The 22104-nt window shown below is 43.1% G+C and overlaps 1 protein-coding gene across 1 annotated transcript in view; it reads right to left on the reverse strand.

The window, feature by feature from the left end:
• PHACTR3 (phosphatase and actin regulator 3) overlaps nucleotides 1-22104 on the reverse strand; it is a 212192-nt gene that overhangs the window by 32841 nt on the left and 157247 nt on the right.

The following is a 22104-nucleotide window of genomic DNA, read 5'->3' on the forward strand; positions in this document are numbered from 1 at the left end:
TTGCTAACAGATAATCAGTCATATGAAACCTGTTCTTTCACAGGCATACTGATAACTTAAAGGTCAAAAGTCTCTTGAGAACTCAAACACAGTCTTCTTATAGGCTATGTAGTTGAGCTTCACATTCTCAGTGAACATTATTCTCTATATGTAGGCCAAGTAGGCCTGATGCTAGCCAGGCCTTAACTATTAATGATATTGAGGTTCCAGGGTATGCGTGGACTACCTTAAGCAAGCTTCTGTTTTATAATCTTTTTGGTAAAGGCATCAGATGATAGGTTACTTGTCTCTTCCCAGGGCCTCTCTACAGATATGATAGCTTAGCTTAGAGCCACCTTGGAAGATTCCTTATTCATGCCCAGATGATCAAAAGCCCTGTGCTGTTCCAAACAGCGCTCTAAAAATAGCGATGAAACAGCGCAGGGATTTACCGCCCCTATGATCAGAGATGATAGCATGCAAATTATGCACGCTATTATCTTTAATCATAGGGTAAAGTGCGGGAGGATTGTGCCTGAGCATGTGCATTTGTTTGACAGACCCCACTGAAACAGCAAGGCCCTGGTGGCCTTGTGCCCCCACCAAACCCCCACCTCAAGCCAGTGACACGGGGGCTGGAGGTTCAGCAGACCTTCTAACCCCCCTCCCCGACATAAGTTAATGGGAGGCTGGAGATCCAGTGGATCTCAAGCCCCCCCCTAACCCCTCCTAGCACCGCACTAAAAAAGCCCTGGTTGCCCTGTGGGCCGCAAACCAAGCCCTCCTAACCTGGTGGACTAGCTGCCCTCTTCCCTGCCCCCATACCTTTGTTGGAGAAGGGAATAGTACACTCCCAATGCCACCTTTGAAATTGTGGTGCCCAGCCCTGCCCAGTGCATCCTGGGTTGCGCTGGGTGGGGCTTCACACCATATAAGGGGAGGAGTCGGGGAGACTGGAGGTCCGCCAGATCTCCAGCCCCCATGTCGCTGACTTGGGGTAGGGGGTTCAGGGTTCCTGAGGGGGGGCTCTTGCGGGAGGTTTTATATTGGGGGGAAAGGGGAACCTGCTAGTATGCAAATGCATGCTGGACAGGGCTCACCATTCCTCCCCAATGGTCTGCAAACCCTAATGCCAGCTCCAAGCTAGCGTGTAGGGTTTGCTGCGGACAGTGCACGAATGGTTGATGCGCTGCCCGCTGACCATTAGGGAGGAATATATTTAGCATGCATTTACATGCTACTTGCGGTAAGAACCCTGTTTAGCATGCATTTGTATGCTACTTGCGATCAGAGCCCGTGAGCACGTTGTTTCATGCGCTCGGAGGCTCTGACTGTGGGGTTGTATCAAACGCAGGCATTAGTATGGCGCTAAAAACCATGAGAAAAAAGTCCACAAATCGAGGAAAGAACTTCCAAACAACCCAAAAATGAACCAACAAATTCTGTACATATTCCGACTACACATCAATGAATATTTAATATTATAGATAATGCACTACATACATAGTACAGCAAGGTGAAGGAGGGACCAAGGGGCACTTACACTGAAAGGCTTGTGTAACAGAGTTTTCAGGAGGAGTAAATCTCAGCAGCATCATTCCTCATACAGTAAGGGCAACTCACATAGAAAAAGTTATTTTTCTAGTTCCTTATTAAATATTGTCCAACTAACTGCAATCCAGTATAAAAATCTGTACTGCTCAGCAGTGGCGTAGCCAAGGGTGGGCCTGAGTGGGCTCAAGCCCACCCACTTTGGGCTCAGGCCCACCCAGTAGCAGCACACCTATGATGTGGCTGGCAGGGATTCCTTAGCCTCACCAGTTGAAAACTCCCAACAACTGTCCCTCCTGCATACCTTGTAAGTAGCAGATCTTTGCCTGCAGCGAGCAGCGACTGATACATACTACTCGCACCGGCCCTACAGCCTTCACTCTGACGTATTGCCGCCTATGCGGAAACAAGAAGTTGCATCAGTGGGAAGGCTGTGGGGCCAACATGAGTCGTGAGTATTAGTTGCTGCTCGCTGCCAGTGAAAATCTGCTATTTAAAAGGTATTAGGGAGGGGGGGATGTTTGAGAGACCATATGGCATGCAGGTGAGTGAAAGAGAGACCAAATCACCTGTGGTACGGGGAAGGGCTCTTCTGCTCACCCATCTTGGGTCCAGGCCCACCCAAAATTGGGTGTCTGGCTACGCCCCTGCTGCTCAGTGAGGAACTGCCAAAATGTTACAGCATAGCTGTACCTTATGTCCTTCCTGGTGGCAGGACCTGACACCATTCAAAGGGACATACTGACTGTGCGCCTCTGCCACTGTCTGCTTATTTCTATTAGGTTGTCAATGTTTTAAGATAATAATCATGGTTCGGTGCCAGCAATTGAACTTAGTAAACTGAAACTTTATGCCACACAGAGCAGATGAGGAGAGGAGATTCAACCTGCATGGTTTTATGCCTACCTCTGTAGTTTGCAGAATCTAGACCCTTATGAAGAGAAGAACATTGTATCTCCGTGGGTAATCTGACGCCCCTTTTTGTTAAGCAGAATATTTGTCCTCCTATGACCCATTCATTTGTTGCAAAGTTAAAGGTTATGTCCGCGTTCAGCGTCTGACGTCACCATGAGAGTTTATGAAGGTCGCCATTTTTTTGATTGCAGTGTCGTCGGACAGCGGTGTCTAGCTGAGACGCTGTCATTTTTTGTAAGAACAAAGTATCTAATATGTGATGATTTCTTTATTGGATGCCGCATATGTGCGGATGTTTTTTTTCTCTTTGCAGCCCCGACCATTTGGACCCTGAAGCAGCATTGCTCTACTGAGCTGGAGCGAAACACTGGCCAACGTCAGTCCGGGGGATTGTTGCGATTGGAGTATGTGACCTCAGGACGGACGACTATATTGAAGCTAAGCACTTTACAGACGATTATAGTTAAGCTAAGTACTTTACCCTGAGGTTTTGAACTGAATATGCTCTTGGAAATATTGGAGCTTTTGATACCCTAAGTTTATGGTTTGTGGTTTTGCACGTTTTTGTATATTTTTTGAAGTTGAACAGTAAATAGTAATGAGGAAAGTTTTTTTTCAGCCAATGATGAGGAATGGATCTTATTGATTGCTTTTAGCTCTACTGGCTAGTCTGGAGCTCCTTGAGGCTTTTTCCTTCCTTCAAACATTACATGCACATATTTATTTGTTTGAATAATGGATCATTTTACAGTGTTTATATATATTTTTGATTCAATTAACTCCACCTCCACACCCACCTTGGTTGTTATAAAGTTAAAGGTCTACCATGTACCAGTGTGGCAAAAAAAAAAAAAAAAAAGATTAATAGTATCAGTGGCTTATTAATGAATTTGTGTTGTAGATTTTTAAAAAAATTCAAAGTAATTTACTTTAAAATTCAGTAAAAGAAAAATGATTTTATTGTTACCCACGTAGGAGTTTTGTGGACTATAAATGTTTTTAGAAAAAATGCAGGGTAGCTTTCCTCTCCTTTCTTAGCAATTGCATAGCTGGCGCAGTTCTGATATTGTGCCCTCTTTCAAGCAGATTAACAAGCTTTTCAAAGCAAAGACCAGTGCTTGATGCTGTCAGCTTATCTCCAGATCAAAGGGTCATTCTGAGCTGCCCTGCACATCCAGAGCAGCTCCCAGGATCCAGGCACCTCCATCAACCACAAATTAATGCTTTCTCCCAGAAACCGTATAATAGATAAATGAATTCTCCATATGCGTACCACGGGAATACAGTCAGAACACAGAAACACCAGAGCTCTGAAAACAATTTTATAAATAAAAATATCTGTACTATGGATATTATATTTGGCTGTAGATACCAAATACAGATACTGGTAATGTCCACTTTTAGCAGTTTAGCAGTGAATTGGGAATGTAATGGAATAACACCAGATTTATGAGGGCAAATCTCTGTCAGTTCAATGAGGAGAATGTATACTGTACACTGCATGCAAATCTCTCTCGTGAATATTCATTGTGGATATCCTGAAAACCTGACTGGCTGGGGTGCCTCCAGGACCAGGTTTGGGAACCACTATTGTACACTTAAGTCGATGGGGCTACCACTGGCCATCAGGCTGTTCAATGAAAAATGCTAATATACAGTAGAGACTTTGAAAAATTATTGGGGTTGATATTCAAAGGGAGATATGATCTGAGGTCTATAAAATCCTGAATAGAGTGGAACGAGTAAATGTAAATCAGTTGTTGTTTTTCTGCAAAAACAAAGACTAGGGGACACTCCGTGAAGTTACAGAGTAGAATATTTAAAACAAATAGGAGAAAATATTTTTTCACTCTGTGTATATTTAGGCTTTGAAACTTTTCGCCAGAGCAAACGTTAAAAGCAGTCACTGTAACTAGGTTTAAAAAAGGCTTGGACCAATTCTTGGATGAAAAGTCCATAAATCAATGTTAAGGTAGACCTGGGGAAAGCCGCTTCTTATCCCTGAAGTTAAGTCGTGTGGAATCTTGTTGCTTTTTGGGACTCTGTCAGTTACTTGTAACCTGTAATGGCCACTGTTTGAAGTAAAATACTGGGTTAGATGGACTCTTGGTCTGACCCCGTAGGGCAACTCTTATGATTTATGTAAAGTGATTTAATTGGGCAGAAGAAGCTCTGCCCTGTGAAATTGTACTGGGGGCCAAACCACAATATTTAGTGGCAGATACCCAGATTATGTCACTGAATAATTGGGCAGCCATCTGCAGCACTGTCCAGTTAGTGCCAGGATGGTCTGAGATGAAGTTGGGGTGGAGCTCGAAATTGCCCAGGACCGCCAGTTTTTAGCAACAATACCCAGATAATGATCCATTGAACTTCAGACAGCCTTTGGTTGTCCTAACTTAACCAGGTAACTCTCAGGCACTGATGCACAAAAGTCCTTGTAAAAATCCCAGGTAAAAGTTAATGAGTTTGAAAAAGTGAGTGATGCTGAAAGGAAATCTCATGTAAATGAACTGCTCACTTACAGCAAGCAGCTCAGTAGGGAACCCACCAGCGCATTCATGGAACAGCCACCCGCTAAGCTGTGCATGCATAGGACAATCACTTGCTAAGTGTCAATGTTATGCGCATGCGCAGAACAGCGTGTTGCTATGGACATGCTTCCACAGCATTCCAATGCTACACAAAGCTTTCATACACGCATATAAGCAATAAAACACCCAGGCCGTGAAGGTTTCTTTTTGTGGGGTTCCACACCAACTTTCATGCCCAAGGGGGGAGGGGTTATTGTTTATATGTGCTTATATGAAAGCCATGTGTAGCTTTTTTTTCAAAAGTACGGGTTCCATGGGAGCACATCCATAACGTGCTTTTCTATTCCAAGACAACTCCGAGAAGCCACATTCATGGTACAACAGCTCCTGACCTCCCATAAAAATTTCCACGTTAAAGGTAGGCGCTCCTCTCTGTGCATCACTCAGATTGCACATTTCAATACTAATCAGCTCATTGTAATACATTTGCATACAATTCTTGTTGGCTGCTACTACGAATGGTAAAAACCATGCAGGACCCCTTTGTGCATTACTTGCTGAATAATGGGCACGTTAAACTGCATTGAACCAGTCAAAATTGGAGGTTCCTTGCATGGTAAGTTTTGTGTATTGGGGCCTCAGAGGCTGCCCCAGACCCGGTTATTCAGTGCTGGTGCCTCAGTAGGGACCAGTATTGAATATCTGGATCGATTTTGTACTCTTTCAAAAAAGTACAAAGACCAGGGGAAACTCAATGAAGTTACAAATACTTTTAAAACAAATAGGAGGAAATATGTTTTCACTCAATGAATAGTTAAGCTCTGGAACTCGTTGCCGGAGGATGTGGTAACAGCGGTTAGCATATCTGGGTTTTAAAAGGTTTTGATAAGTTCCTGGAGGAACACTCCATAGTCTATTATTGAGATGGACATGGGGGAAGCCATACTTGCCCTGGGATTGGTAGCATGGAATGTTGCTACTCTTTGAGATTCTGAATGGAATCTTGCTACTCTTTGGGGTTCGACATGGAATGTTGCCACTATTTGGGTTTCTGCCAGGTACTTGTGACCGATAGTGGGCTAGATAGACCATTGGTCTGATCCAGTAAGGCTATTCTTATTATCTAAATCAGCCAGCAGCAGCCAGTGGTTTAAAAAAAAAAAAAAACACTGGCCACTGATAGCTGAATATTGTCTCTGTTATTTCTTATGCTTTTGTCCTGTTGAATTTTGAGGGGTTTTTTCTTCTCAAAATCTTAATATTTGGCAAGATTACTTGAGCTGCCTCTAAAGAAATGTGCCTAGATTCCAAAACCACTTTTATTAGGTTGACTATATATGTAGTTCTACACCTGAAGAGAGGTTGTGGCAGTCCTGGATTTACACCCGTTTCATCTATGAGTTTGAAATTCCAGTTTTTAGGGGAAATCAGGAAGGGTCACTCTTCAAATGAGTGTGAATTGAATTTCCATAATATTTCTGTTTTGGGTTAGGTCACACTATCCATAACAAAGATTATGGATCGTATGACCATATAGCTGCACTACGAAGGGTCAGACTGAGGTAATTTTTGTTTGTTCAGTAACTGACCAAAGCATTAATTCAGCAAGACAGCATAAAGAAGGTAGGGATGTGCACAGCCAAAATAATTTGGTTCATGTTCATATTTTTCAACTTTTTCCCAATTGTCACATGTGAGTTTTATTTTTGCTTGTTTGTATGTTTGTGCAAATTAATTGAGTAAAACAATCTGAGATTCTAAATGTCCTTGAACGACTAACAATATAATGAAGAACCCAGCAAATACTTCAATAATATATGGTCTCAATGATATAGAAAACCCATAAGATCAATTATGGGTGGATAATATTGGCATTGCTGTAGTAGTGCCTACATATATTTTGTTATGGTGAAGGGATAAAAGAAAACTGGGTGGTGGCAGGAGAGATATATACTTGATAAGAAAATAATTTAATTATTTTGCAATGGGAGTCTTATAAAGACTTTTAAAATTAATGACATTTTGATGTAATTAAATTAATTAACAAATTAATAAGCGAAAAGGGGTAAACAAAATAAGAAGAGATTACTGGGAAGAGGTGTTGACGTTTAGTAAGGCATCCAAATTAGAGCAGAAAGAATGGTGACTTCAAAGGGTATGTAAATTTTGTTTTGTTTTGTCTTTTTTAAGGTTGGGGGTGGAGCAAAAGAGCACGGGAACGTCAGGAAAATTGGCGGGTTCCGGGCTGAGGAGAATTGATGGGCAGCAAGGAGGAAAGCTAGTTGAGGGAACTGAAACAAGAAGTTTCATCCCACCCAATCCCTCCCAAAATTTAGAAGAGTGAGGGTTGGTATTGGGATCTTGGGTAATTTTGTAGTTGGGATAGGGATGTTTAAGGATGTTAAAAGGGGTAGTTTAAGTCACAGCTGTGCTAATTTAAATGAGAATGTTTCAAGCAGCCTTCATTTAAGGACAATGAATTTACTGGCTATATGGATTTTACAGTGTAATCTGCTTGTGTTTGAAACCACCAGAAGCAGAAGTGAGGCCTTGACGTCACCACAGGTCTCACTTTACAAGGTGGTTCATGGAGTATTAATACATTTGATGGAATAAATATGTGCAGCTAGGTTGGCACCGACTAGCTTTATAAATGGTAATAAGAAAAGTGAAGGTTGCATTGAAATATTGATGATATTTTTATTTGTGTTGGTTATGAATTTTTGATTGGTTAATAAAGCTGCGGCCAAAATTATTTTTCCAATTTATAAGGTTGTCATAGTATTCTTTGTTCATCTGTGTGTCAGGAACAGATGCGATGCAAGTGCCAATATTAAGTTAAATACGAGGAAAAGACCTCAAAACACCCAAACGCTTACTACAATTTCAGAGTCTTTCACTGGGGTTGTTTTATTCATCATTGGTCTAAAAAAAACCCTCATATTTAAATTTTATTTATAACTAAATTGGTTATTAATCTTTTTCAAAAAAGTTTTTATTTCAAATTTCTGTTCAAATATGACACATATTTCTTCTCAAAGTAGCAATAGTTGAACTTCATTCTTGTTCACCCAACAGCGGCCGGACCCGATTCACTCTAAGGGCTTCTTCACAGGCTGTGTCTCGACATTGAAACATAAACCAATAGTTTCATTCATTCAAATGACAGCCATCTTGCTTCTAGCGTATTGTCAAGAGTGTCAGAAATGTGCATCTTCTATGCATGCTAAAAGCTTTTCCATGTGGAAATCTATCGTATATGTTCACATGTGTTAATTCATAGGTATATGTGTGCCCAAATAATTTGAGTGCACAAAAACCTTGTAGACACCCAAACTAAATCGACACAGGCAAATGCCTGAAATTGGAAATACTTATTTTCTTTTTCTTCCTGCTTGTTTTGAAGCAGGGAATCCATACAAAATTGAACTGTCTATTTCAACTACATATGGTATGCTAAAAATAAATATATGTAGGGGTTATTTTTGATGTAGTAGGTGAAGTAAGGCTGATTTCAAGGGTGACAAGTTCCAGTTATGGGAAGATGTCTCACCTGTTTTTAATTTATTCCTCAGTGTAGAAATAAGCATTTTGCATCTCCTTGGAAAGAGAATCAACTTACAAAGGAGGGGGTGGATGCAACATGTCAGATGCATGTGAGTCAACTGAGAGTTGCTGCTTATTGGAGGCATACGGCATCTGAAAAGAAGGAGAAAATGAGTTGTGTATTGGGTGCTTCTAGAATCAGGACATCATGAATTTTTGGGTGTGGGGTTTATTTCCATGACTCCTACTAATGTCTGTGAATTTGTGTTGAGTCACTTTCAGTATTTTTCTTTTTCTTAGTTGTTAGAAGCATTTACAGAGCTATTTTATAACCTGGAAATTGTGTTTTAAGAGTCAAAGGTGGCAGCAGAAGCGTAGCCAGGTTTTGATGTCAGGGAGAGCAGACCTTTTGTAAAATACATGTCTGTATGAAGCTGAAGAAAGGCAAAAAAAGTGGGAGGTTGACCACGGATGCCAAAGACTGGAGAGATATGCACTTGGGATCAAATGTTTATTGAGTAAAAAGACTCAACACAAACGTGTTTCAGCTGCTAGGCCTGCAACGGGAGTCTGTATAAACAGAAGCCTCTTGTAGGCTGATGCTATAAGGTGCAGGATTATCCGTCTGTATACAGTGATTATAGTGGATTGAAATACTGGTCTTTAAAAAGACCCTTGGTAAAAAAGACACGCTTGCCAGCGAAGTAGGTGTTGAACGTTGACCAGTATTTCAATCCACTATAATCATTGTATACAGACGGATAATCCTGCACCTTATAGCATCAGCGTACAAGAGGCTTCTTTTTATACAGACTCCCGATGCAGGCCTAGTGGCTGAAACACGTTTGTGTCGACTCTTTTTACTCAATAAACATTTGATCTCAAGTGCACATTTCTCCAGTCTTTGGCATCCTTTTTTGCCTTTTTTTCTGTGTTTTCCCGTGGGACGTTTGAGTTCTCAGCGTCTGGCAGATTCTCTTCAATGTATGAAGCTGAAGGGCTGATCTGCACAGGCACCATTTTATTGAAAATCAATTTGAGGGAGTTCTTGCTCCCCTTGCACCCCACCTAGCTATGCCTCTGGGTGCAGATCATTGATGGGAGTTGTATTGTTCCAGAAAAGCAAAGCTACTTACCTGTAGCAGGTATTCTCCGAGGACAGCAGGCTGATTGTTTTCACATGTGGGTCGATGTCTGCGTCGGCCCAGGAATTGGACGTCAAAATATAAAAAAAGTTTTGCCAGAGTCTTCTGGCACGTGTGCACCGTGCACCACACATATGCAGACTGATTTCCCGCCTGTCGCGTGAACGTGTTCCCTCAGTTAAATCAAAAAGCATAAAAGGAAGCAAATAACTCCAAAGGGGAGGTGGGCAGGTTTGTGAGAACAATCAGCCTGCTGTCCTCAGAGAATACATGCTACAGGTAAGTATCTTTGCTTTCTCTGAGGACAAGCAGGCTGCTTGTTCTCACATATGGGGTATCCCTAGCAACCAGGCTCACTCAAAACAGTGAACATTGGTCAATTGGGCCTCGCAACGGCGAGGACATAACTTTGATTGGCATGAAACCATAAACAACTAACTGAGCGTGCAGCCTGGAACAGAACAAAAATGGTTCTAGGGGGGTGGAGTTGGATTCTAAACCCCAAACAGATTCTGCAGCACTGACTGCCCAAACCGACTATCGCGTCAGGTATCCTGCTGAAGGCAGTAGTGAGATGTGAATGTGTGGACTGATGACCATGTTGCAGCCTTGCAAGTCTCTTCAATGGAGGCTGACTTTAAGCAGCCATGGCTCTAACATTATGAGCCATGACATGGCCCTCTAGAGTCAGCCCAACTTGGGCATAAATGAAGGAAATGCAATCTGCTAGCTAATTGGAGATTGTGCGTTTTCTGATGGCGACTCCCCTCCTGTTGGGATCGAAAGAAACAAACAACTGGGTGGACTGTCTGAAGGGCTTTGTCTGTGCCACATAAAAGGCCAATGCTCTCTTGCAGTCCAAGGTATGCAAACTGCTTTTGCCAGCGCGGGTATGAGGACGGGGAAAGAATGTTGGCAAGACAATTGATTGGTTCAGATGGAACTCCAACACCACCTTTGGCAGGAACTTAGGGTGCGTGTGGAGGACTACTCTGTTCTGATGAAATTTGATATAAGGTGCATGTACTACCAAGGCCTGAAGCTCACTGACCCTATGAACTGAAGTAACAGCCACCAAGAAAAGGACCTTCCAGGTCAAGTACCCCAGATGGCAGGTATTCAGTGGCTCAAAAGGAGCTTTCATCAGCTGAGTGAGAACGGGCCAGGGCCAGACTGTTGTTTACGCCTGCCAGATAAGTGGATTGGAGAAACATGCCGTGACGGTGAGCCCAAAGCCACATCTGGACGGCTTCCTGACACAGAAGATGAGATCCGGTGCCCTCCTAGATGAGGAGGTAGTAGAAGACGCCCGGCGGGAGAGAATCCATAGCATCATTGTGCTTCTTGATCTGGTCAACTAGATCCTCTACTTTCTTACCAAAAAGGTTATCTCCCTGGCAAGGAACATCCGCCATCCGCTGCTGGACTGAATGATCCAGGTCAGAGACATGCAGCCATGAGAGTCTGCGCATCACTATACCTTAGGCAGTGATCCTGGATGCTGCATCAAAAGTGTGGAATGTACCCCTGGCCAGGAACTTTTGACATGCCTTCTGCTGCCTAACCACCTGGCAAAAAGGCTCAGCCTGCTCCGGAGGGAATGCATCAACCAAGCTGGACAGTTGCCTCACCGAGTAACGCAAGTGGACGCTCGTGAAGAGCTGGTATGTCTGGATCTTGGCAGCGAGTATAGCGGCCTGATACGTCTTCCTCCCAAAAGAGTCCAAGGTTCTAGATTCTCAGCCTGGTGGCGCCAAGGCATAGTCCCTAGTGCTCTTGGCTCTTTTGAGGGCGGAGTCCACCACCATGGAATTGTGAGGTAGCCAAGACCTCATCAATCCAGGCTCACCGTGGATCTGATATTGGGATTCAGCTGTTTTCAGGATCACGGGATTAGACAGAGGGAATGACCAATTTCGCATAAGGACTTCCTTATGCAAAGGTGCCATTGCAACCTTTCTAGGTGGAGAAGGATAATCCAGGACCTCGAGCATCTCAGCCCTGGGTTCATCCTCAACCTCTATAGGGAAGGGAATAGCCGCAGCCATTTCCCAGACAAAGGAGGTAAAGGATAGACTCTCCGGAGGAGAAAGTCTCCTTTCTGGTGGAGGGGAAGGTTCAGAGGGAATCCCATAGGACTCGTCAGAAGAAAAATACCTGGGATCTTCCTCTTCCTCCCACGAATGCTCATCTTCAATATCGGACAAAACATCCCTCAGAGCAGTCCGAAACTGAGCCTGCCTCGACACTGAGGAATGACGTCCTCGATGGCGGTGCCGAGAAGTCGACGCCTGCCTGGACTCCGGTGAAGCTTCCTCCACCGACGTCGAAGAGGAGTCGACCTGGGTGGCAGCCGACACCGATACCTCCGGCGGCACTGAGGTCAGAGACCTTACCACAAGCGAAGGGCCAGATGCCGCTGCAGCAGACAATATGGAAGGCGCAAGCACCCCCGGCACCGAAGCAGACTGGTGCAGCAATCCTTCCAGAAGCTCTGGAAGCAGGGCCCTGATGTGCTCGTCGAGAACCGCTGACGGACAAGGCTGTGGGGTCGGTAAAGGAGCCAGTGGCAGAATCTGTCGAGGCTCGGGAGCAGGTACCGGGCTGCCAGAAGGCCAACGCATCGGCACCTCCTGAATAGAGGGGGAACGATCCTCTTGGCACTGAAGCTTCTCGGGTGCCGATTCCCTCAATGCCCCAGAGCTCCAGGCACCGTGTGTCGAAGGAGAACGATGACGGTGCTTCTTCACCTTCGCTCGATGCCCGTCATCGAGACGCCTCAGTACTGATGAGGAGGACGTGAAATCCTCACGCCTCCTAGGGGCCGGGTCCGACAAAGGTCGGTCCCGGGGGGCCTGCATAGCAGGAGGCCTTGAGGCAGGTGGAGACCCACTTGATGCCTCACTGCTCCCAGCGCGAATTGGTCTTTCAGCAGCCATTACCTTCGCTCCCGACGTCGATGCTTCTCTCGATGTCGATGCTGACGTCGAAGGACCGGACTGAGCCCCAAAAAGCTTTTCTCGTTGGGCTTCTCGAGATGCTTGGGTCCGTTTCTTTATACGAAGACACAGACTACAAGTGGCTGGGCTATGGTCGGGCCCAAGGCACAGGATACACCAGGCGTGGGTATCGATACCTGAGATGGTCCGGATGCACCGAGTACAACGTTTGAAGCTGCTGGGAGTCTTCGATGACATGGAAGGAAAAACGGCTTCAGCGAAATCAAAAGCCACGATTGTGCCTGTTAAAAGAAAAAGGCACATGGCTCTGCAGATATGTTAAATCATTCTGGCAGAAAGTGGAGAACTTTCTTAGAGGGGTCCTGGGGCATAGGACACGGGTCACATTTGAACGCATGATGTTTAATGTAGAGGGACAAGAGGGAGGGGGAAACAAGGAAGCCCAGCTGCTGACAAATAAAGCCTGTATAGTGGGGAAAAAATGTATACTAAATGGATGGGTATCAGACATACCTCCCTCTTATTGGGGCTGGAGGAATATGCTACACCAGCTTATGCTTTGGGAGGCTAGAGGGGTGAGATTGTCACCAAAAAGACAGAGGAAATTCTTGGGAATATGGCAACCTTACCTTAACAGCATATCCAGTAGAGCTCGCAGCCAAGTTCTGAATAGATTACCGGGGAATACAATGAGGGAAGGGGATTGTTAGACACTGTTGGTCTTTCTTTTTTTTTTTTTTTGATCTGTGTTCATCAATACCTAAGTTGTTCAAATGGGTTATATATAGCTGGTATCAAAATAACAAACGGTGGATCTTAGGGGTGGGGATTGGGGATTGGGTTGGGGAAAGAAGAAATGTAAAATATTGATGAAGAGAATGTTACTATGCTCTTTCGTGAATGTTCTGGTTCCACTGCTCAGTACATGGAGCTTGTTGGTTGTTTATCTTGTCGTATCATCAATAAAAAATTGTTGAAACTAAAAGAAAAAGGCACAAAAATAAGGGGGAAAAAGCCTGCTGCGTCGAAAAAGAAAGGAAATTTCAAAAGGAAGAAAAACTAAGAAAAGTAAATGAACTCTTTTTTTTTTAATTTTTAGAAATGATAATAAAAGAAAAAATCGAAAACAAAAAACGAAGACTCTCTCCTGGGCCTGTGAGGAACAGCAAAAAACAACACCGCACCTCAACGTGGAGAAAAAACAACTGAGGGAACGTGTTCAAGCAACAGGCAGGAAATCAGTCCGCGCAAGTGTGGTGTGCACTGCACACACGCCAGAAGACTCTGGCAAAACCTTTTTTTATATTTGCTTGCAAAATGCCGTCCGATTCCTGGGCCGACGCGGACGTCGACCCACATGTGAGAACAAGCAGCCTGCTTGTCCTCGGAGAAAGCTCCTATCCTTGTTCAAGGTTACTGTCGACACAAGGCTGTGTGTCAGTGCCTGGTCTTCTGGCAATGCTTACCTGTATCCTGTGCTGTATGGGACACTGAAAAACTCTGACTGTTTTATTTGAAAGGACTGTTCTAATCCTTTCAAATAGAGATTACCCTGTTATCTCAGCTATCAGATACTCACTGTTCACAAAGCAGGTGCATTCAGTTCCAGTTCAGCCCACTGAAAAGCTGTGGGAAGCTTTAACAAACCTGCAGTGCCTCCATTATTTTAAAGAGAGCTGCCCACAGCTTTTTCAGAACTGAGCCTAAAAATCCAGAGGTTATCGTGGGAGTTGAGCTTTTTAGCAGTCAGCATTATAGTAATATATTATATAATGGGGAAGCCACTGCTTGCCCTAGGATTGGTGACATAGAATGTTGTCACAATTTGGGTTTCTGCCAGGTGCTTGTGACCTGGCTTGGCCACTGTTGGAAACAGGATACTGGGCTAGATGGACTATTGGTCTGACCCAATATGGCTACTCTTATGTTCTTATCTTATATGATGATATTTATCATTTTTGTACACTGCCCAGAACCAGTAGTGATCGGTAGTATATAAATATTTCATTAATAAATAACATAAAAAGAACATAAGAGTAGCCATACTGGGTCAGGCCAATGGTCCATCTAGTCCAGTATCCTGTTTTCCAAACAGTGGCCAAGCCGGGTCACAAGTACCTGGCAGAAACCCAAATCATGGCAACACTCCATACTACAAATCCCAGGGCAATCAGATGCTTTCCATGTCTGTCTCAATAGCAGACTATGGACTTTTCCTCTAGGACTTTGTCCAAACCTTTTTTTAAACCCAGATACACTAACCGTTGTTACCACATCCTCCGGCAAAGAGTTCCAGAGCTTAACTATTTGTTGAGTGAAAAAATATTTCCTCCTATTTGTCTTAAAAGTATTTCCATGTAACTTCCTTGAGTGTCCCCTAGTCTTTGTACTTTTGGAATGAGTAAAAAATTGATTTACTTCTACTCATTCTACACCACTTAGGATTCAGCTTGGAGAAGAGACGGCTGAGGGGGGAGACATGATAGAGGTATATAAAATAATGAGTGGAGTGGAATAGGTGGATGTGAAGCGTCTGTTCACGCTTTCCAAAAATACTAGGACTAGGGGGCATGCGATTAAACTACAGTGTAGTAAATTTAAAACAAATCGGAGAAAATATTTCTTCACCCAACATGTAATTAAACTCTGGAATTCATTGCCGGAAAATGTGGTGAAGGCGGTTAGCTTAGCAGAGTTTAAAAAGGGGTTGGACGGTTTCCTAAAGGACAAGTCCATAAACTGCTACTAAACGGACTTGGAAAAATCCAAAATCCCAGGAATAACATGTATAGAATGTTTGTACGTTTGGGAAGCTTGCCAGGTGCCCTTGGCCTGGATTGGCCGCTGTCGTGGACAAGATGCTGGGCTCGATGGACCCTTGGTCTTTTCCCAGTATGGCATTACTTATGTACTTATGTACTTATGATTTTGTAGACCTCAATCGTATCGCCCCTCTTCTGTCTCTGTTTCCAAGCTGAAGAGCCCTAACCTCTTTAGCCTTTCCTCATATAAGAGGAGTTCCATCCCCTTTATCATTTTGATCATTGTTCTTTGAACCTTTTCTAATTCTGCTATATTGTTTTTGACATACGGCGACCAGAACTGAACGCAATACTCAAGGTGCAGATGCATCATGGAGCGATACAAAGGCATTATAGTATTTTTGGTCTTATTCACCATCTCTTTCCTACTAATTCCTAGTATCCTGTTTGCTTTTTTGGCCGTTGCCGCACACTGAGCAGAGGATTTCAGCATATTATCTATAACGACACCTAGATCTTTTTCTTGAGTACTGACCCCAAGGTGGACCCTAGCATCATGTAACTATGATTCAGATTATTCTTTCCAATGTGCATCACCTTGCATTTGTCCAATTTTGGATGGCCAGTCATCCAGTTTCCTAAGGTCTTCCTGCAATATTTCAAGGTCTGACTGTGTTTTTTTCACAAGCTTGAAAAGCTTTGTATCTTCTGCAAATTTAATCACCTCACGTGTCATTCCGATTTCCACATCATTTATAAATATGTTAAATAACACCGGTCCCAGTACAGATCCCTGTGGCACTCCACTGTTCACCCTCCTCCATTGAGAGAAATGACCATTTAACCCAACCCTGTTTTCTGTCCAATAACCAATTCCTAATCCACAACAGAACCTTGCCTCCTATCCCATGACTCTTTAATTTTCTTAGAAGTCTCTCATGAGGAACTTTTATCAAAAGCTTTCTGAAAATCTAGATACACTACATCAACTAGCTCACCTTTATCCACACGTTTATTTACACCTTCAAAGAAATGAAACAAATTGGTGAGGCAAGACTTCCCTCGGCTGAACCCATGCTGACTCTGCCCCATTAAACCATGTTTGTCTACATGTTCTGTAATTTCCATTATTTTGCCCAGCACCGATGTCAGGCTCACAAGTCTATAATTTCCTGGATCACCCCTAGAACCTTTTTTAAAAATCGGCATCACATTGGACGATTTTAACAACAGGTTACATATTACTAACAGCAGATTATAAACCCATCTGAAAATTCTGTTCTTCTGAAAAATCATCTGATATTAACAATAACGTTCATCTATTCCATAGCCAGATTTTCATAATATTGTCTTCTTTCAGCACCTATAGCAAAAAAATCTCTATTCAGGCAGCAAACAGCACAGACGGTTCTTGTGCCATTGGTCAAATAGGCTCTAGAAATGTTTTTGAGATTCGCAGCGAAAGCTCCTAATTGCACAGATGATTTTGAGAGTCGTTCAAAAAATGACAGCATAGCTTTCAGACACGGAAGATAATTGTTAAAAATTAAAAGCTGTCTGATTTCTGAACTTCATGTCTGCAAGCAAATTATCCTTTTCAATGGAAAGCTTTAAATAGCCAACATCCATAATAATTCCCTGAGGGGTCAAGTGAAAGTCTACTGTTCTATTGCTTGAGAATGGATTCTTTCAACATGACCCATAAGCTTGCGAAGTGTTAAGCAAGTATCAGTCTCAACACCTTATTGTTTTGGGGTTCCTGTGTGTGGGGTTTTTAATGGTGTTTTATGTTTTTATTTTTCACTGCCATTAATTTATTTAGATTCTACATAGATCTCTTTCCTGGGAGGCTGGCAATATCCTTATCATCCCTAATTAAACAGGAGGCATGTAATTTCCAGCTTTCTGGAATATTCCACAATGAATAGTCAAGAAAGAGATTTGCAAACCAAGGAGGCAGTGCATGCAAATCTCTTTCTTGACTATTCATTGTGGATATCCTGAAATTCTGACTGGCTGGGGTGCCTCCAGGACGAGGTTTGGGAAATACTGAGATATAATTTTTTAAATCATTTTAATGTGTTTTTTCTTTAGTTTTTCTTTTGTCTTTTATATTTCATGATTATGTTGTATGTATGTTTTTTGCTATCCAATCAATTGGATAAGATGGGATATCTCTCTATATAAAAGGCAACACCAACGTTCTATGAAGCCTCCAGCCGGAAGTGTGAAGGGGGAGAGATATCCGGTTTCCCTATGAGTGTCTGCCCTGCCCTCTCTGTAACACAAACAGTCAGTAAAGGAAAACACAGCAAAGCAGTGAAGGACTCAGAGGGGGGAGGGGAGAGAGGGCAGAGGGCAGGGACACACACACACTCCCACATGCACACAGAAGAAAACCTTGCTAGCCCCCATTTCATTTGCATCAGAAACGGGGCTTTTTTACTAGTAAATAAATAAATAGAAAATATTTGACATATGCAACCAAAATTAAATTAGAGGTCCTTCTATATATGGCACCTGAAAAATCCACACCGAATAAATTCAATGTCTAAGTGTATTCTATAAGAGGCACCTAGATTTAGGCGCAGTATATACTACTACTACTATTTATCATTTCTATAGCGCTACAAGGCATACGCAGCGCTGTACACCATACACAAAAAGACAGTCCCTGCTCAAAGAGCTTACAATCTAGATAAGACAGAACAATTAAGGGTAAGGGAATAAATAGGTGAGGTTAAAGGACAGGGCAAGTGAGTAGTGGTTAGGAGTCAAAAGCAGTGGTAAAGAGGTGGGCTTTAAGTTTGGACTTGAAAACGGCCGAAGACGGGGCTAGACGCACAGGCTCAGGAAGTCTATTCCAGGTGTGAGGTGCAGCAAGACAAAAGGAATGGAGTCTAGAATTAGCAGTAGAGGAGAAGGGGATGGATAAGAGAGATTTATCTACAGAACGGAGTATATAGAATGTGCTTAGTTGATATCCCAGCGCCTAGAATTATGTGCATCCATTTACACCAAGGGAAATGTGGTGTAAATACCGGTGTGTAAGTTTAGGTGCAGAGGGGCATATTCTCTAACAGTCCATGTAAATTTTGGAATGCCCACAAAACGCCCATTTCCCTGCCTATAATCACGCTCCTTTTTGGCTCTGCACATTAGAATGTAGGTGCTCTGAATTACTAAGTACGCTTAGAGAGTTATGCATGTAAATTCTAATTATTGCCAATTAGTGCTCATTATTGCTTAAGTGCTGTTAAAAACCCGATTGACTTGTTAAGCCAATTAAGTTGCATGCGTTTATAGAATATGCTTGGATTTTGGTGCGGAACGCTAGGTATGATATAAAAAATCTGGCGGTATATTTCTATGGGCGTCTTATCATTTAGCGTGCACTAATCAGTGTGTGCTAAATCTCTTAGCACACCTTATTAAAAGGACCTCTTAATGTATAAAACATTGTCCAAGAGCCATCGGTATATGATTAAAAACAGTAATTTAGCTACATTAGTAACAGAAATAATAATCATCAATTAAATTTATTCATCCACATAAGAGTATTTTAGACACATTCATGCATTTACATCTGGAGTAGATACGGTATGTTAGTGACAGGGCTCAGATTAGAACCCAGCAGTCCTAACTCTCACCTTAATTCCATAAGCACTTCTCTTGGTTTTTGCACTTATGTAAACAATTTTTATTTTTTAAGGAAACAGGTCTTAAGGAATGAACCAGTTCTGTCCCTAGAGGAATGTTTATATCTCTCTCACACAGGCACAACCATTTCTCAATCTGCAGCCTCTTCTCTTCCTCCTATATAACACATTTGTAGTCTGAACTTTGCTCCTTTCCCAGATGTCCTGGAAAGGACCAGTTGCTACTCAAAATAGCTTATTCTCCACCCCTCACCCCCCCCCCCCCCCCCCCCAATTATCTTCCAGGGAACATCAAAGTAAAATATATAGCATGCACATCCTGAAAAATATAAACAGAAAGAAACCAATAAGAATACTGCCTGATTTTAAAATGTACTTAATCCTCTGCTAAAAGTAAGTGTGAGAAGCCAAGGAAGACCTATCAGCTTGAATGAGCTCAGGCATACGAAAAATAAATTCGTGATATGGTAATGTATCTGTGCTGGTTTATACATTTATTGCTGCTTCTGGGGATTTCCCTTCACGTTGCTCATTAAGCCTGGCCTTCTTTGCCGCGGAAGAAATTTATCATCATGAGATATTCAGTGTAGGCGGACAGAGAAAGCTCAGAGCAACACACACACATATCTATATTTATATATCTCTACGGACACACCCACACATTCATACTTAAATACATGACATGTACATATGTGTGTATATAAATATGTGCATGTGTGGGTGTGTGCACTCACACGCCTACCCTTCACACCACATGTATTTGTGGGTGACAAGTACTGGTAAATTGAATCATTATATTATTGAAATGAGTTATTCTAACCCTTCTGCTTCCTTAGTGATATGGTGGGTGGTTTCAGGGTAGCTTTGTGTGAGGCTAAACTGATGCTGTTGTAGCTGTGAATTCCTGGAGCTAAATGATTCAGGGGCCCTTTTCCAGAGCGGCAGTAGCCCAATCTGGGCTTACTGCTCGCTCTTTTGGGACTGCCGCTGGCCCAACGCGGCCACCAACGGTAGTCCTGGCCTAAAGGCGCACCATGTCTGGGGGGAAAGAAACTTCCAGAAAAAGCTTGCGTAGCGGTAACCCAGCGGTAATCGGTTATTGCTTCATGCTGCCCGGTTGCTTCTGGGTTAGTGTGGGAGCCCTTATCGCCACCTCAATGGGTGGTGGTAAGGGCTCCCCTTATAGCATGGCCATGCGGTAAGAGTTCTCTTACCGCATGGCCATGTGTGCTGGGGGCTTTTTGCCTGCTGCAGTGAAAAGGGCCCTGGTATGCAGCAAAAACGGCCCCCACTGCCAGCGCAGGGCCCTTTTCCCCGCAGCTTGGTAAAAGGGTCCCCTCATTTACTAAACAAAATTGCAGAGCTGCATCCTGGTTCCTGTTACACCTCGATGCTCTCTTACTTGCCCATTATACTGGGACTTTTATCTATATATATATATAAACATATTTGCTATCAAATTGGGTTTCGATAAACTTGTTCAACCTTAGCTTCCTGCTGCCTTGAAGCACAGGATTATTCCCCTCATTTGGATAATGCACGCTATGTAATCGGGAGCATTTGGTTAGTTTCAGTACCTAAAAAATGTAAACTCAGGGCAAATCACTCATATGCGTGCTCACCAAAGACCTAACATGCATATAATTAATTGCATACATTTTAAAATTCTTGCACACACACAGTATATGCTTAAAAAATGAGTAGATCAGACAAACAAATAAACCCAGTTTCCTAAGGTCTTCCTGCAATATTTCACAGTCTGTCTGTGTTTTTTTCACAACCTTGAAAAGTCTGAAAATCAAGAGAAATTTGTTTTGAATTAGCAGAATCTGTGCACCCCTAAAAATTTACCACTGCAGGCAATGGGATGAAAAAGGTACCTTTTTCTCCATCACAGAACCACTTTCTTTGAACAGCCATTCAACTGGAGCAGCAGCGACCCACTGCACTCACCCTCTGTAAGAAGAGGGAGGGGTGGTAAGCCCAACACAGGATTGCCGCTTGCTAATCCGGAACTATCGCTGGGCTATTGCAGCAGCCCGGTGGTAGTTCCCACCCCCAGAATGCGCCATTTTCAGGTTAGCACAGGAGCTCCTACCGTGCTCCCCCCCCCCCCCAAATGGCCAAGTGGCAAGTGCTTCACGTACCACATGGCCATTTCTTTTCTAAAAAGATAGCCTTTTACCTACTACGGTAAAAGGGGCATCCGCGTATGTCAAAAACACGCCCTGATGCCAGCACAAGCCCCCTTTTACCACAGCTTAGTAAAAGGGGCTCTTAGAGCACTGTAGATTTTCTAATTGTTCTACCCTGTACCTTTAAAGTTGGGTCCCAGGGAGGACTGCTGATCAGGATGAGTGTTACTTGTGTCTTCTTGGGGCATCTGGTGGTAACAGTGCTGAGTTCCTGATTTTGAATATTAAGGCCACAAATCCTTTCGTGCAACCTTAGAAAATGCCACAAAGGTGAGCTATGACTTGTAATAAAATAACCTGTCTTAACATAGGCCATGTTGATAAATCCACCCCCCTTATTTTTCCTTCCAGCTTTGGCCTAACACAGAGTTCTATAGAGAAAGACTTTCAAACTTCTACTGTTCCTTCAAAGAGAGGCACGGCACCTTTCAGCACTGGGCCCCATTTAGTGGTTACAAACTCACATTTCAAATTCGTTGCCAGAGAATGTGGTAAAGGCAATTAGCTTAGCGGGGTTTAAAAAAAGATTTGAGCGGCTTTCTAAAGGAAAAGTCCACAGACCCTTATTAAAATGTCTTGGGGAAAATCCACTGCTTATTTCTGGGATAAGCAGCATAAAATGTATTGAACTTTTTTGGGATCTTGCCAGGTATTTGTGACTTGGATTGGCCACTGGTGGAAACAGGATGCTGGGCTTGATGGACCTTTGGTCTGTCCCAGTGTGGCAATACATATGTACTTAAGTATGTAAAGCTCTTCTATAGCGTAATGTTTTATTTCTAGCTGAATCTGGCCTGTTTTGTATGGCTAAACTGAGCAGATACTTGACTGCAGCACATCTAATGATATATGGGAAGA

The sequence above is a fragment of the Microcaecilia unicolor genome, chromosome 8 (assembly GCF_901765095.1).
Source record: "Microcaecilia unicolor chromosome 8, aMicUni1.1, whole genome shotgun sequence".
Lineage (NCBI taxonomy): Eukaryota > Metazoa > Chordata > Amphibia > Gymnophiona > Siphonopidae > Microcaecilia > Microcaecilia unicolor.